General features: G+C 33.8%; 1 protein-coding gene across 17 annotated transcripts in view; it reads left to right on the forward strand.

Moving 5' to 3' along the window:
* The window catches only part of LOC117411024 (poly(rC)-binding protein 3), a 75,949-nt gene that overhangs the window by 39,321 nt on the left and 21,498 nt on the right, over positions 1-15,130 (forward strand). Inside the window, exon 1 of one of the 17 annotated variants that reach the window (XM_059032073.1) lies at positions 2,289-2,336. The exons of the other annotated variants lie outside the window; for them this stretch is intronic. The gene's annotated coding sequence lies outside the window, so the exon portion shown is untranslated. Of the gene's footprint in view, positions 1-2,288; positions 2,337-15,130 lie in introns of those variants that run through there. 17 annotated transcript variants of the gene reach the window in all.

Here is a 15,130-nt window from a genome sequence, read left to right on the forward strand (position 1 = left end):
CATGAAATATATATATATATATATATATATATATATATATATATATATATATATATATATATATATATATATATATATATATATATTTAAATATGTTAAACATATATATAGTATATATTATTGGAAATAACAAACTATAAAATGTCTTAATGTGATTATGTTTGTACCCTTTTATTTTGAACACATATATTATATAAGCATTGTAATGCACAGAAAAATATGGTAAAACATATTTAAAAAAACATGACAAACCTGGATAAACCACGTTAAATGCAAAGTATAACCATAGGCAAAGCATGATAAAAGTGGAAAAATACCATTACTGTGGTAAAGTTTTGTAAGGGTTGTGTCGATTGGATAGCACAGGGGATGCATTTGTTGATTAGAGTATAATGTCAATTCAATTAACCAGTGGTTCTATTTTATATTTGACACTGGTACTTATAAAAAGAGTCAGACTAGATTGTGGTATGTGACTTTCTTGAAAGATTTTGAAAGGCTGTCATTGATGGTAGTTTACTGCAAGCCTATTGGGAGATTCACTGAGGTGTCTTTTCTACAGCTGGTACAGGCATGTTTTGTTTTGGCAATAGGCTGCATTATAATAATACAGTCCAAAATGAGACCCTAGTAGTACTTTCTCCACCAGATATTCAATTATTTAATTACTATTTTTCCAGTATTCAGTGGACTCTTTTATTGAACATATCTGAGCATTTTTGGCATTTCACACCCTAGTTATTGAGGTACAATCTGACTAGTTCCATTAACAGCAAATGGCCGAGGAATATATTTGCAGAACCAGTACTGGTAATACAATATCAAAATAATGGGAGCAGGTCACATAGGTCTCCTTTGCCAAAGTGTAAGATACAATATTGAAGTCATTTTAAAACAAGCTTCACAAATGATATTGAAATAGTTTTATTATTTTCCTGTAGTTTATTAATTGAACACTGAATGTTAGTGGAAGACAGTTTTTTGTTAATCAAGCATGCAACGGAAGACTGCTGGACTTGAAATAAACAAAGTAAACCAAAGACAGTGAAGCAGCGAGGGGAGTTGCTGACATTCCAAACTGGCTGAACTCATATTTGTGCAGAACCACTTTCCCACCCAAATAAATACCTACCTTTTAAGTGTTTTCTGGTTGCAGTGCATACTGCCAGTTGCTTTACAAATGAATCAAACCAACTGCTGCCAAGTAATGTATGTTGTTGTTTTTTTTGTTTTTTTTTGAGTAATACATATTTCTCATGCCAAAAATTTCCACTAGAAGTCTTTTTCACTGAATGTCAATGTATATTTTGGTACATTTATAGTTTATTTTTATACATTTAGCTCTATTGAGTGGATGATATTTATCATGTACTCAAATAATTATTTTGAGTGCTCACAAACTGAAAGACAACCCTTTGATCAAATAGTGCCGTCGTTTACAGGAAAACAATGCAATGCTAGTATAATGGACATTTCTTTCTTAGACAGCAATAGCTGTCTGTCATGTTAGGAGAGTTAAAACAAGCACAACAATGTGTCCTTTAAGACTATTCTTTTAATATTTTTTTTTATAAACATTCTCTTAGGTTAAACAGTGCTTTGAATAATGAGAATTAACTTCTGTCCCTCTCTAAAATAATTGAAAATGATTTGTGAACTCCGGACTTGATTTATCAAATGGGCTTTCCAACAGTTCTTTCCACAACATTCTACTAAAATGCAAATGTGTCTTTAGTGTAAGTTTTTATTATTATAATATTTATAATTATTATTATTATTTTTTTTTTGTAATGGATTTAGATCAACTGGCTAAACCCAAAATAATGAAAAAGAAAGTTGATGGCCTGAAGACTGAAAGACTATGGATATATCCCATCATCCTCCTTTTTGCAAAAAAGGAAAGCTGTAGAACTGACAAATATATAGAAATATCCAATGATTTGTATAATACAATTAATTAAAATAAAGGGTTATTTGACAAAGTCACCTAACTGACTAGCTGTGAAGTCTGTGGTTCAGTCTACTCGCCCTGAGGCAAGCGGATTTGTGCAATGGCCTTTTTTGTTTTAACAAATAAGAGCGACTGTAAGAGATGACAAAAGCATCAGTGTTGAGGAATCCCACCGCAACAAAATAAGGATTTAGGGGAGATATATATATATCTTTTTTTTTTTTTAGGCCCCGTGGTCTGAGCCTATCTCACATGACCGCTTTACAGGACCAATGAGATTTTTCAGATGTGAGTTAAGCAAAAAAAGTCATTTTTCCTTCAGTGTTTTTTTGTAATCTTTTGCAAACGTCGAAAGTGGTGACCATCTGTCCGAAGCTGTGGCAAGGTAAAAGCTTAAACAAAACAAAAATCTTTTTGGGGGCTTTGGGGGTTTGGTTGGCAGAGCCTAAGGAGATTTTAAAGACATAAACAGCTGGCAAATCTGCAAAAAAATAAACTGTAAAATCATATTTTTAAAGTCACTTTGAATTAGAAATGTATGTTTGTTTTGGGTTAATGCAAAGCACATACAGTATCTGTATTATAGCACCTCAAAATGTTTATAATACAGCATGCTTTTAAACATTGTATTACATGGTGAAGTGCAGATCTTCCTATACTGTTTCAGTGTATATGCTTTAATACTTTTACTTTAATGCATTCATTATTCATGTTATGAGTTCTGCTATTATTTTTGAAATGGGTAGAAATGTAATAGGTTTCAATGGTAAGAATTTAAAGCACCCTGCAAAACAGTAGGCTTAAAATGGCTTTGATTGGAAACTGTCCAAATAAGTAATAGAAAAAAAAATAATAGTTGCATTGTTTTAAAATGTTCTGAAATTAGCACTTTTAACAGTGCTTGTAGGTAATATTTTAATTTATTACGGTATATATACAAATTCCATCAGAAACATACAAATTTAAGTTCGCTGTTAGGAAAGGTTGCACAGTTGCCTCTTCTGAGAAAAACTATATAAGCTGTATCTGAATCTTATAGAGACCAGGGTTTAAATTGCTCTTCTTTGTAACAATCTCTGTATTTTGTATATATTACTATATCATTTTGTACAATATTTTAAAATCTATGGTGTAGAAATAGGACCTTGAATATTTAATACCGGTACCAGTACAAATAGCATCAGAATTACTAACACATTGGAAATGGAGTCCCGTACGGGTATACTGGTTTAATAGATATTAGATATTATAGAATAGTTTCCTATTTTCAGTTGGTAATATATTCTGTTTTCTATATACGTGTAATGTCTATAAATATTTAAAAAGCTATTCTGAAAATCCCATTTTACTTTTTGTAACAATGGTTTCTTTAAAAAAAAAAAAAAAGATTTGGATATATCTGGACTACTGTTAATTTAGAAATCTAATTAGTTTATATATATATATATATATATATATATATATATATATATATATATATATATATATATATATATATATATATAATGTGGAATATACAGTACAGTACATGGCAAAGGAAATTATAAAGATACTAGCTATTTCAATTGGCATCTTTAAAGTGCAAAAATGCCAAGGTAATTCTAAACAGTAGTACTTTTACTTTAGAATATAGATATTATTTGAAAGTCATTATCAGCAATTCAGAAAATACCTTGCTTTGTGTTTAAAGCACACAGTCTGCTTAGCAGTAGCTGTCAGTAATGCTTTTGAATAATGTTTTAAAATCCTGCTTTGTAACAATAGACATGTATTGGTAGTTTGTTTTTTTCTTCATTAAAAATCACTGTATTAAACAACATTAGGCCAACCCTGACTGAATTTAATTTACGGGTTTTTTTTTAATTTATTTATGTACAGTTCTTTATCCTGCTGTTGGTTCATTGTCGTTTTTATATGGATTCATATTGGAATCCTTCATGAACTTCAGAATATACACATAATTATCCTCAAATCAGTTAACATATCAACATCTATGAGAATGTATTCCCCTTCCTTCACTGATTTGATCCTTCAGCTGCCAAACTTCTAGCATATATAGTAGCAATCAGCAGTCTAACTGGTCTGTTATTTTTACTGGCAAGCATGCATCAATCCTTGAACTCTAAACTGGATTTCTAACATAAGCCTAGAGATTGATTTCAGTGGTTTACAGTAAACCATGTTAAAAAAAACTACTCTATAGGTGTTTCTTATAACACGTTAGATATATTATCGGTATTTTGTTCAAAAACAGGATGTAGGAAAATGTTTTAATTTAAAACAAAAATGACTTTTAATGTGCAATTTATAGCATCCTGCTGCTGCAAGTCTATATTTGTCTAGTTGTAAATCAGCCTTCTGGCATGGCGGTTATAAGCTACAGCTGGAGAATGTAAAATAACTGAACTGCACTTTTAATATAGTACTGTATTATTTGATTGGGAGATACTGCAACTGGCTATTAAACATTACAAACCGCGTGGAAGTCAAAATGCAAATGTGGAATTTGCTTAATTTTGTCCTAATTTATGTATGTTTTTGTTTTTTTTTTACTCTTTTTATTGTTGCCCAGAGCAGATAAGGTGTGTGTCTCCCGTTGTCTGTCCTGGAGGTTGAAAGAAATGGGCCAAATCATTTGATGTCCTACTGCTGGGCTTTGGATATGCGCAGTGTGAGCTTCCTCCGCTGTTTGACTGTGATTTAGGCTGAGATTTAAGTAAAGGCGGCTTATCCAGGGTGACAGGTTTAGAGCCTGCTGTCAGCGCGTCTCGGGACTGTGCTCTGAGAATACGCACATTTCTTCTAGAGGGTCCTCGGGAGCTGTTCACATATGACTATACGTCACACTGACTAGCTCGAGATAAAGGAAAGCCAGCGCTCACAATGGCTGGAGAAGGAAAAGGGCTGCAGTTACACCTTTTAGTTATTCAGAGGCGGCAACACGGTCACGTTTTATTTTAAGGGCCGTTTTATTTGTTTATTAACTGTTAACAAACATTGTTAATTTTTAGCTAAGGTTAATAAAAACCTGATATCATTTGCCAAACATTACTGCAGTAACAATTTGAACCAATTTCAAGCAAATGATGTTTGATTGATCATCCATAGGGCTCTGGTGTTTGCAGTTTTATAGCCTATTATATATTTGTTAACAGTTAACAGAAAATAAATAATGTTAACAGCTAATAAACAAACAAACAAACAAAAACGGCCCTTAAAATAAAGTGTGACCTGCATACATACTGCAAGAGAGTGTGGATTCCAGCCGTGTTCAGATTTACACTAAAATACAATTCTTTTATGAATTGTTTTATTATAGTATGGCTACACATGCATTTTACGCAGAAGTTTAAAACATTTGTCTTAAATATTTATCTCAGAGTTGTGGATGTACTTTTTTTCTGAAACCAACCCTTTTTATGAACAGTTTATCTGTTTACAAAGGTAGTTTTAGTTGCAGGGACACTTTTTAATACTTATACAGATAAGTCTCACTGATGCATGATGTAATTGTTCACAGTGTTGTTTCAGCATGATATATCTTATTCAATAAGAGGCAACACACAACCTATTATATTATATTAACCAAATAATTAATACATTGAACCACGCTGTGAGTTTACTGACCATTAAACTAAGAATTAGGTGATGTGTGGAATTAATAATTAACACATAAAAAATGTCAGTAATTACTCAGCAGTTGCCAGGTAATACTACAAGAATGGGTAGTTAAGGGATCAATTCTAAGCAATCTATAACTGTTATTAATTATGCTATTAACACTTACAGGTTATGATTGGAAATAATAACACTGAATTACAATACACCTGTATGTATCATTATCATGTTATAACAATGTCATAATATATAATTACATGATCCATATGTATAACCACTTATAAATAATTCCCAAGCTAAGGATCCATCATGCAACTTTTTTCAAATAAAATTATTATTATTATTATTATTATTATTATTATTATTATTATTATTATTATTATTATTATTATTATTCATGGTGAACAGTAATTTTCCTTGAGTTGCAGTATTATTATTTTGCTCTAAATCTGCGTTTACCTGACTGTGAGTTTGAGCTAGAGGTTCTAAGTGCATCCACTGAACAATTGAACAGCCTTCCTCAGCAACAGAAACCAGATTAACACTAGAACAAAAACTGCGGTACAGAAAAAGAAAAAAGCAATTCAAATGACAATCAAAGCTACTTACTCTTATATTGAAACAATTGACTAATAATAATAATAATAATAATAATAATAATAATAATAATAATACCAACAACAACATCATTAAAATTGATTCATGTCTGATTGTATCCACACCCCCATACAGTACACTGTACAATACAAAATGTATTCCATCACAACAAAGGGAAACAAACAAACATAATAACAATGTTATTAGGTTACTTGCCTTGTGTCTACTTACATACTTCACTATGGCCTGTTACCCCATTGTCACACACATGTATGGATTCCTGGAACAGAGCCAAGGAATATCAAGGCACTGGCCCAATATGAAATGTAAAACACTCCTTTTGTGTTATTTTCTACTTTAAGTTTAATTACTCTGTGGGATATGGTTATATAAAGCTTATATGACAGCCATTAATTTTAGAACTGTAAAATATACCAACATCTCAGATTAGGTTTACTGCTGTCGCTTCTGTCTAGGCAATATTAAAATGTAATAATGAATCTCTAGTCAAGAGGATTAGGAAAGGTTGGACGATTAAGGATCGAGTCAGATTAATTTCTGTTATTTTCTATTTTAAAATCTCTTTTTATAGGCACAGATTCCTGTTTTTCAGTCTTATAAAGGCTTAGTTAATCAGAAAGTAACTTGCTTGTGTGTGCCAGTGTCATATACTGTATGTTAGTGATTAAAAAAGTATTTTTCGTCTTCTTCTCAATTATGACTTGCTGCGGACTTTCCCCAGTATAACTGTATGCAGTAATTTTTTGAAGTGACATAATAGTAATTTTAGTGCATCCACTTTAAGCATAATGCTGTTCGGTTTCTTTGTTTCGTGCAGCGTTTTACCTTGAATAACTTTGAAAAAATCAGCTCCCCATTTAAAACTTTTACAAAGAAATGCTCATTGCTAAACTGTAAACTTTTACAATTGATCCAAATGCATGTTTTATGTAAACATTTGTGATGAAAGATGACTTATTTATTCATTTATTTTGGCCAGCACCATTCCTAAACTGTACGGAATGCAGTATTTCCCCGACAAGGCCAGAGAATATAACAAGCATGTCTGAGGCATTCACCCTCCAGGCACGACTGTATATCCAACATCAGTGACATGAAAAAGTTGCACATGTAAATATGTAAGTTATACATGACATTGAGACAAACTTTTGATATTCTCAATAGCTTGTAATAAAGGTATGCTGATGCTTCATATATAGATAGATAGATAGATAGATAGATAGATAGATAGATAGATAGATAGATAGATAGATATGTAACTGTGACATACAGACAAATAATAATGGTGGACAGCTTCCTAGAAATTCATAACCTTGAAACAAGATGTATATAGATGACAGCATTAAAACAATACACATGTTACAACGGGTGGACAAGAAAAACAAAAAGGTAATGAATTGTATCTCTCTCTCGGTCAAGTTTCTCATTGGCTCAGTCACTTGTCTGTCTTAGTCACTGTTTCAGATTTTACTGCAAACAGATACTGAGACACTAGTATTTTAAATAGGGAACATTTCATTATTATTTATTTATTTATTTATTTATTTATTTATTTATTTCTTAGCAGACGCCCTTATCCAGGGCAACTTACAATTGTACAATTGTACAATTTCATACCGGTGATTGAATTCAGGGAAAACTGTAAGATTAAGAAAGGCTGTTAATCTTTAAGAAGGTCATTACGTTATAAGCTCAGTGCTTCTGAATACAATTATTTAACCTATTACTGTCACAGGCAGCAGAAGGAGCAGAGCGATGTAACGACAGGCACATTTCGGGGGGGGGGGGGGGGGGGGGGTACACTTGCACAGAAGGGAAGGCCGTGAAATATTGTTGTAAACAATAGACATCAAGGAATATGAATATATATATATATATATATTACCAGACAGTCTTACGCAAAAAGAGTTTTCTGACTGAAATGTTAATCCTATAGCCCAGTACAATGAAATGGAAATTGCCGACACCTTCTTAAAAATTGACTTGTTTCAGCTGAATTAATTTAGTGTGTATATTTTAAGTGACAAAAAGAAATATATTCAATTCAGTGACAAACATTTTGAATAAAAGCCTCTCTCACTGTCTTCAATGAGAAAGACTTATTTAAAATGTTTGTCACTGTTTCTTTTCATGTTTCTAAATATACCACTATTGAGTGTTTTTTATACTGTTATTGATGAATTACTGTGTATTTTACCCCAGAGTTGGATACACTTAATGCTGCCTTGTTTTGGTTGGGGCCTGTTGTAGTGCATAGATCGTCAAGGGGAAAAGGCACATGCCCTGAGGATATCATTTGTCCATAAACCTTGTCAGAGCCACAGAGTCTCTAATAAACAATGTCACGTCTTGTTATCCCCGGCCACTTGATTCAGTGACGGGACTAGTGATCTGTTTAATACAATAAATCAAAGCTCTTCCTCATCCCAACCACTCTGCCCAAATCACTTACATTTCAAACTAAAAAAAAGCATTATGTAAGATAGGCAGGTTGGGTTGGGGCATTTTTAAACCAGGCTTCGCCGCTGCCTCAGAAAGCAAAAGAGAAAAGACTGCCTGGTAAAATCTGACAACAAAAGTACACCACTGTTTGTGATATTGCGAAACGAAACCACTGTCAAATAGTCCTCAGTGGCAATGCAGTGGTACCAAAGCAAGGGTTACCATAGCGCAAGGGTTCTGAAATGAAGCCAATATTAGCAAAAGGTTAGCTGCAATGGTATCAGCCATATCATTGTGTTCTAAGCGGGTCATACCATTGTAGCTGCCCATGTGCAGCCTTACTGTAGAACTACTGCATTGTGTTTGTTACTACTTTCACCGACCCCCATTAAGCACTAATCTTCAATTATTTTCAAAAGTAAAGGTTGGTTTCACACACCTCTACTATCACTGATATTGGGTTATTTTCGAGAGTAAAGGTTGGTTTCACACATCATCATTAGCACTAATCTTGGACTACCTTCCCTAAGGTAACATCAGGCAGTTAAGTGCTAATTAGGGTTTGTGAAACCAGCTGTATGTAGCTTCACAATAAATATTATCAAATTAGTTTGTTACTGTCCCGTTATCTTTTTATTAAGTTTGAAGTATTTACATTGTAATGGCTCAAATACTGTGTGTGGCATTTTGACTTTACGTTCAGTAGCTGCTCTTCTGTTTTAGTTACAGACAGTGTTATTTTTTAAAAAGTAATCTATTACGGTTACAAGTTACAGTAACTTATTACTTTAAAAAAAAATAGTTACAGTTAGTTACAAATTGTTACTTCTCAGGTACAGTTTACATTTTACAGGTTTCTTTTTTAGGTTTGGTCAGGCTGCAATTATTGAACCCACTCGAAATGTAACTAAAAGTAAGTACATTTTTCACATTTCGTTACCTGTCTAAAAAAAGAACCAATACAGTTAGAAGTTACTGAAAAATGTAATCAGATTACAGTAACGTGTTACATGTATGTTACTTCCTAACAGTGGCTATAGACATATTTTACATAGGCTAAGTACTTGAATGCTTCCATCTTCCAGGGCAGTTCTCTTGCTAGTAAAGGAAGTCCCCTGTAGGGCACTTTAATTTAAAACCTCCAGGTTCATTACCAGTGTACCAGTGTAATATCCTACAAGACTTATATTTTTCATAATTGTTTCACTTACCCAAATCAAATATTAAATTACACATACAATTCACCATTTTTGTTGCTGAGATTTTGTTATGATTGGGAGACTAAACTATATTGATAAAGGGTAAGGAGAATAAAAGATTTTTGTAAACTTTATTTCTTAGTGTCATTTTGAATAGTGCTTTGTTTTGAGATGCACTTCCCCGATACCAAAATTAACATTAAAAAAAAAAACACTCTCTTTGGTTTCCGGGGTTCAGCGAGAGCTGTGAACCTGAATTTGAAGGCTACCAAATCTATATAAAAAAAAAATGGAAATGGAACTGAAAGAACCATATTGCCAACTTAAGATGCTTCATAATGATAACATTATTACAAGATTCATTTCTTTAAAATGTAACAGAGATGCGAACTGCTACGATCGGACTGTAGCAGCACTGTATAGGAGGTTCTGCCATGGTGCTCTGAAAGGGTATTAAGCTACGATTTTTATATTTTTTAAAAAAAGAAGAATACTCCTTGAGCACTCATGGAGAGTTCTTTTCATACCATATGTATATTTTCCTGTTAATTTTCTTTAATAATTACTGTATTCTAAATATACATTTCCGCTGTTGACAGTTCTATTATGGATTTCTAACTGGCTCCTTAAAGCTTTTTGTACTGACAGCCATGTTACTCAGCAATCGGTTTAGGGGTCCTTCAGAAACTGCCACGCGAATGTCGTCTTGCAGATCTCATTTAAACTCCCTGTGAATTTCCAAAAGCTCTTATTATAAGAGTACTGGGTCCTATTCTGTTTTAAAGGACTACTCAGACCTGGCTATATAAAGTTGTCGATCTTCACTAGAGATTCCACAGCAAGTGACGTATTGCCAGGAGTCTGGTTAGCTTAAGACAACACTTGCAGGGCTGGCACTGTAGTTTGACAACATCTGCTGTAGAGATCTTGGTGGAGAAAAACTGTGGAACTGAAGAAACTACTATCAGTAAAAATGGTTTTACTTTTATTACTGTGTGATAGCGTTTACAATGGTAATGACATTATTGCAGTAGAGACGGCACTTATATCGCCAATAAAATTAGATTTTCATGACCCGGATTTTCATAACCTTGGCCTTATTTGAATGAAATAAACATTGGTGGTGTTTAGATCTATTTATATCAATTAAATAGACCCCAGTACTGTCATGGCTCCCATCTGTTATACATTACCACTTGCATTCTCATTATAAGACAAAACACAAATACCCTGGCCCTTTACTATCGGGAGCGCCATACTGGGAAACCAAGGGAACCTTCCATTTCAAAACATTCTTAGAGAAGTGGACTCGGAGCCTCTGAGTGGCAGTGAAAACACATGGGAACAAAAAAAAGGTTTGCTGACCTTGGCTAATTCATGTATTCAAGCTGCCTGCTTCATCGTGAGTAAATAATTTGGACATTTAATGCAATTTGTATTGCTGTACTTAACAAATCTGTACAAAAGACAGATTAATAAAATAATCTTTAGTTTTTAAGTTAAATAGACTAGAAAGTGACAATAGAGAGTTGTAGTTCATTTGTTTGTTTACAGGGTGCACTTTACAAGTCTCCTAACATAGACTGATAGTGAGTGAGAGTGTGGGAGTATTCTACATAGATACAGCTGTGATTATAATTTCAATGCTTGCACATGGCTCCTGTAGAAAATCATTTCATAGCGTTGGCCCCTGGGAGCCTGGTGGAATAACCTTTTTTTATGATCATTTCTCAAATGGGTTAGCCTAATTTGTGTGAATGAAGTCTTATCCTGTGCCAAGAAGGTTCTGGAAATGGCTACAGCAGCTACAGTTTCCCACAATCATGTTCAGTTTGACACTAAGTATGTATTTTTTTTTTAGTGTATGCATGCTTACTGTCTTCTTGCAGTTTAGGCTGTTGTGAATTTCAGTGTGTAAGTTAGCAAACCTTATATAAGCTCCTTGATAATTAATAAAAATAGTGGGTTCAAATTTTGGAATATTTTAGCATAGTCTCATATAGCTTCTCCTTTTAACCCACTTGTGTCCATGTTCAACTATGTGGCCACAGCATTTTAGTAGCAAAGAAATCACTCCAGACATTTTCCAGTCCTGGAACTAACTCTCGTATGTATAAAAATAAAAGAGGCTCAATTTTATTTAAATCAAAGAGTTTTAAAAGAGCAGTGATTCTCTGTGAATTCTATGTAAAATGCAAGAAATATCTGGGTAAAATACTAGAAGGAAAAAGACCATTTCGGAAATGCCGCTCGGCCGAGCATGAAGCGTGATTAATTCAATAGCAACCATAGATGGAGAAGCCAGGAGCGGTTTGACTGAAGGCTTGACCCACTTTTGAAATCAGATGGAAACATTAACATGAGAGGGGCTTCTCAAGTCTTAAGCACTGCTTAGACAGCATTGGTGTAATTAAAAAAAAAAGAAAAGAAATGGAGTCCTTATTTCATTTCTTTAAAACAAAACAAAACAAAAAATAAAAATCACTATTGAATCTGACTATATATATATATATATATATATATATATATATATATATATATATATATATATATATATATATATATAGGTAATGACATTCTTTAGCACAAGTTATTGAGAGTAATACAGAGCTCCCTCAGTATTTGACCATTTTGATAAATAATTTGGTTAATTCAATGTTGCGCCATGTTGACAGTTGCAAAGTCAGAGATTTTCCTGTGAGTTTATGACCTTGGTAGGGCAGTAAAAATGTCAGAGCCCAGGATGAGAGGAAACTTTGCTTCCAATCAGCTTTTAAAATGCTCAATGCGGAAGCTAATTGCCATGGATTGGTGCTGAATTGTAAATGTGATGGAAGATCAGCTTTTCTGGATTTATTTAATGCCTGTCAAGTGCCGACAAATATTTCCTAAATAGAATTACTCCGAAAATGAGTATATACACACCCCTAATTATTATTATTATTATTATTAGTAATAGTAGTAGTAGTATTCTCCCCTGGCATATGCTTGTGGGGGGTATAGTGCAGGCAGGTGTACATACATACATACGTGCGTAGGACACACTTTACAGTTTTGCATATACATCTAGAGAACTGCTAATCCAACAGTGATAACACTTGCTGAGGACCTTCTTTAGGATAATTAAGAAGTTAGAAACCCACTTCTCCCACAGTGATTTAAACGTGTTGGCATACCAGCACATTGACAATGATCTGGGCAGTGGGTTCGAGCTTACCTTGACGTAACACTTTTTTGGACAATTTGACTGTAAAAATATATGCGTGATACTGACCTGTATACAGTAATATAGTTTAGCATGTATCTTCAAACAATAAAAAGCAGCTTGCCTTGAGAAGATATACAGTAGATCAGATACTCTTCAGTGAACATTTCTATCTTGTTTAGTAAGACTTAGACTTAATTTTATATTATTCTGTTGAAATGTCTCAAAGTTTCAGAAAATTGTTTTTCAAAGCATCATTTTTGAAAATATGTGGTAGTGGATCCCTCTTGTTTACCTTTTCACTGCTCTTTTGTAATTCCTAAAGTTTGTTCGGAGGCTTAATAAAAATAAAGAGGCACGCAAGGCCGGGAACATGGAATAAACAGGTTTTGTTTCTTCCCAAAAATACTTCATCCACAGAATATATATCACACAACAGGACTGAAAAGGTAAATAGTTGCAGATCAAGCTTTTAACAAAATTTACAAAAAGGGACCGACAGTAAATAATTTCTAAGGGAGTTTAACTTTAAGAACAAGATCTTCCAAGTCTTCTTATGCACTCAGACTGCTACAGTGGAGCTATTAATCTGAAACAGAATGGCTAAAGAAATCCTTCATTTGAATAAATCCAAGGGGTGTCCAATATCCAAAGTGCAACAGAGCCTGCTCTTCAAAATCACAAATACAAGACACACCATAAACGTTCATGGGGTACTATAGTTGTAATTGCCATACTCTTGAGTAAAATAATCACAGCACTGATAAAGTTCATGGAGTATTCTGTTTTTATATACAGGTAACAAGTACAAAGCATGTATGTATGTTTAAACCAAAATTAAACAGCTGGATTTTGAGAAATACTGCCCTTAGTTACAGCACTGGCTTAGCAATGCAGTGTAGTTTGGAACAGTGACTTTAAAAGAATGCAAGGTAGATTCCAAAATGAGATCCAAAAAAGTTGAATACAAAACATTTATTCTTTCAACACTTGTTGTAGAACAACTGTTCATTCTTGTGGTCCCAGTCAGTCTGTCCTTATTAAAAGATTCAATACTGCTTCTTGGAAAGTGGCTTTAAACAGAGATTACAACAGTGCTCTGTACAGCGCATACCATTATACTCACAGCAGGTGGTAGGTTGGAATTGAATTCTTCACAAATGTAAACTTTCAAAACATGTACAGCACTGTAGGGTTTAAAAGTATTAGTGTATTTATTCATGGCCACTGGTTCTATACACAAGCATGGCTCTAACTGTGGATTAAGGGTTTTGTACAATCTCTACTCCCCAGGGAGATTTGGAAGCAGCTGGCAGCAGATTTTATCCCCTTTGTGATCTTGTTCCTCTCTCGATCTTAGGTTTAGGGTAAGCTGCATGTTATCACTGCATTCGGGTTCCACCCCCACATTCAGTTTGACACTAAACTGTAATAATGCTTTGTGTCTGTTTAGTACATTCTTCTGGTGTGTAGCCATCTGTGCACTGCAATTTATCAGAAAGCGGGCCTTGCTGACTGCAGTTTGTTTACCCCTTCCCAGAGGGCATTTTGTTATACCGAAAACATTTTCCAGTAAATACCTTCAGAGTTGAACATTTTAATTCTTTCTTGTACAGAATGTTGTACTAATGCTATAGTATTCTGGACAAAGCAACTTTGCAGCAAAACAGCAAGATGACAAACTAGTCAAACTTTATTGTAATGTATTAAAAAGACACATGTGCAATAGTTAACAAATGTCCACACCATAAAACCAGCACACAATCTGGCAGAACTGTAAGCAAGGCCCAGGACTCAATGGGATGTTCGGGTCAGAGAATGCAAATCTCTGCCCATCTCCGCCTGATAGTATTAAGATAGTCTAATGCTTCAGGAAATAATAGACGAATGAATTAGTATAATCAGAAAATTAATCACACAAACATTAATCACACAATTTGCATATCCCTAGGGACTGGAATATAAAGTAGTGGAGGTGGGTGAAAATACAGTACATTCAGACTAGAGCTCTGCATATATTTAGAGAAAGGCTCGTCCAATTGTGACTAAACTTGCCAAGGATCCTTTTCAAGTTGACCATCATAATCTGGGGGAGTA

This window comes from Acipenser ruthenus, chromosome 10, assembly GCF_902713425.1.
Source record: "Acipenser ruthenus chromosome 10, fAciRut3.2 maternal haplotype, whole genome shotgun sequence".
Taxonomy (NCBI): Eukaryota; Metazoa; Chordata; class Actinopteri; order Acipenseriformes; family Acipenseridae; genus Acipenser; species Acipenser ruthenus.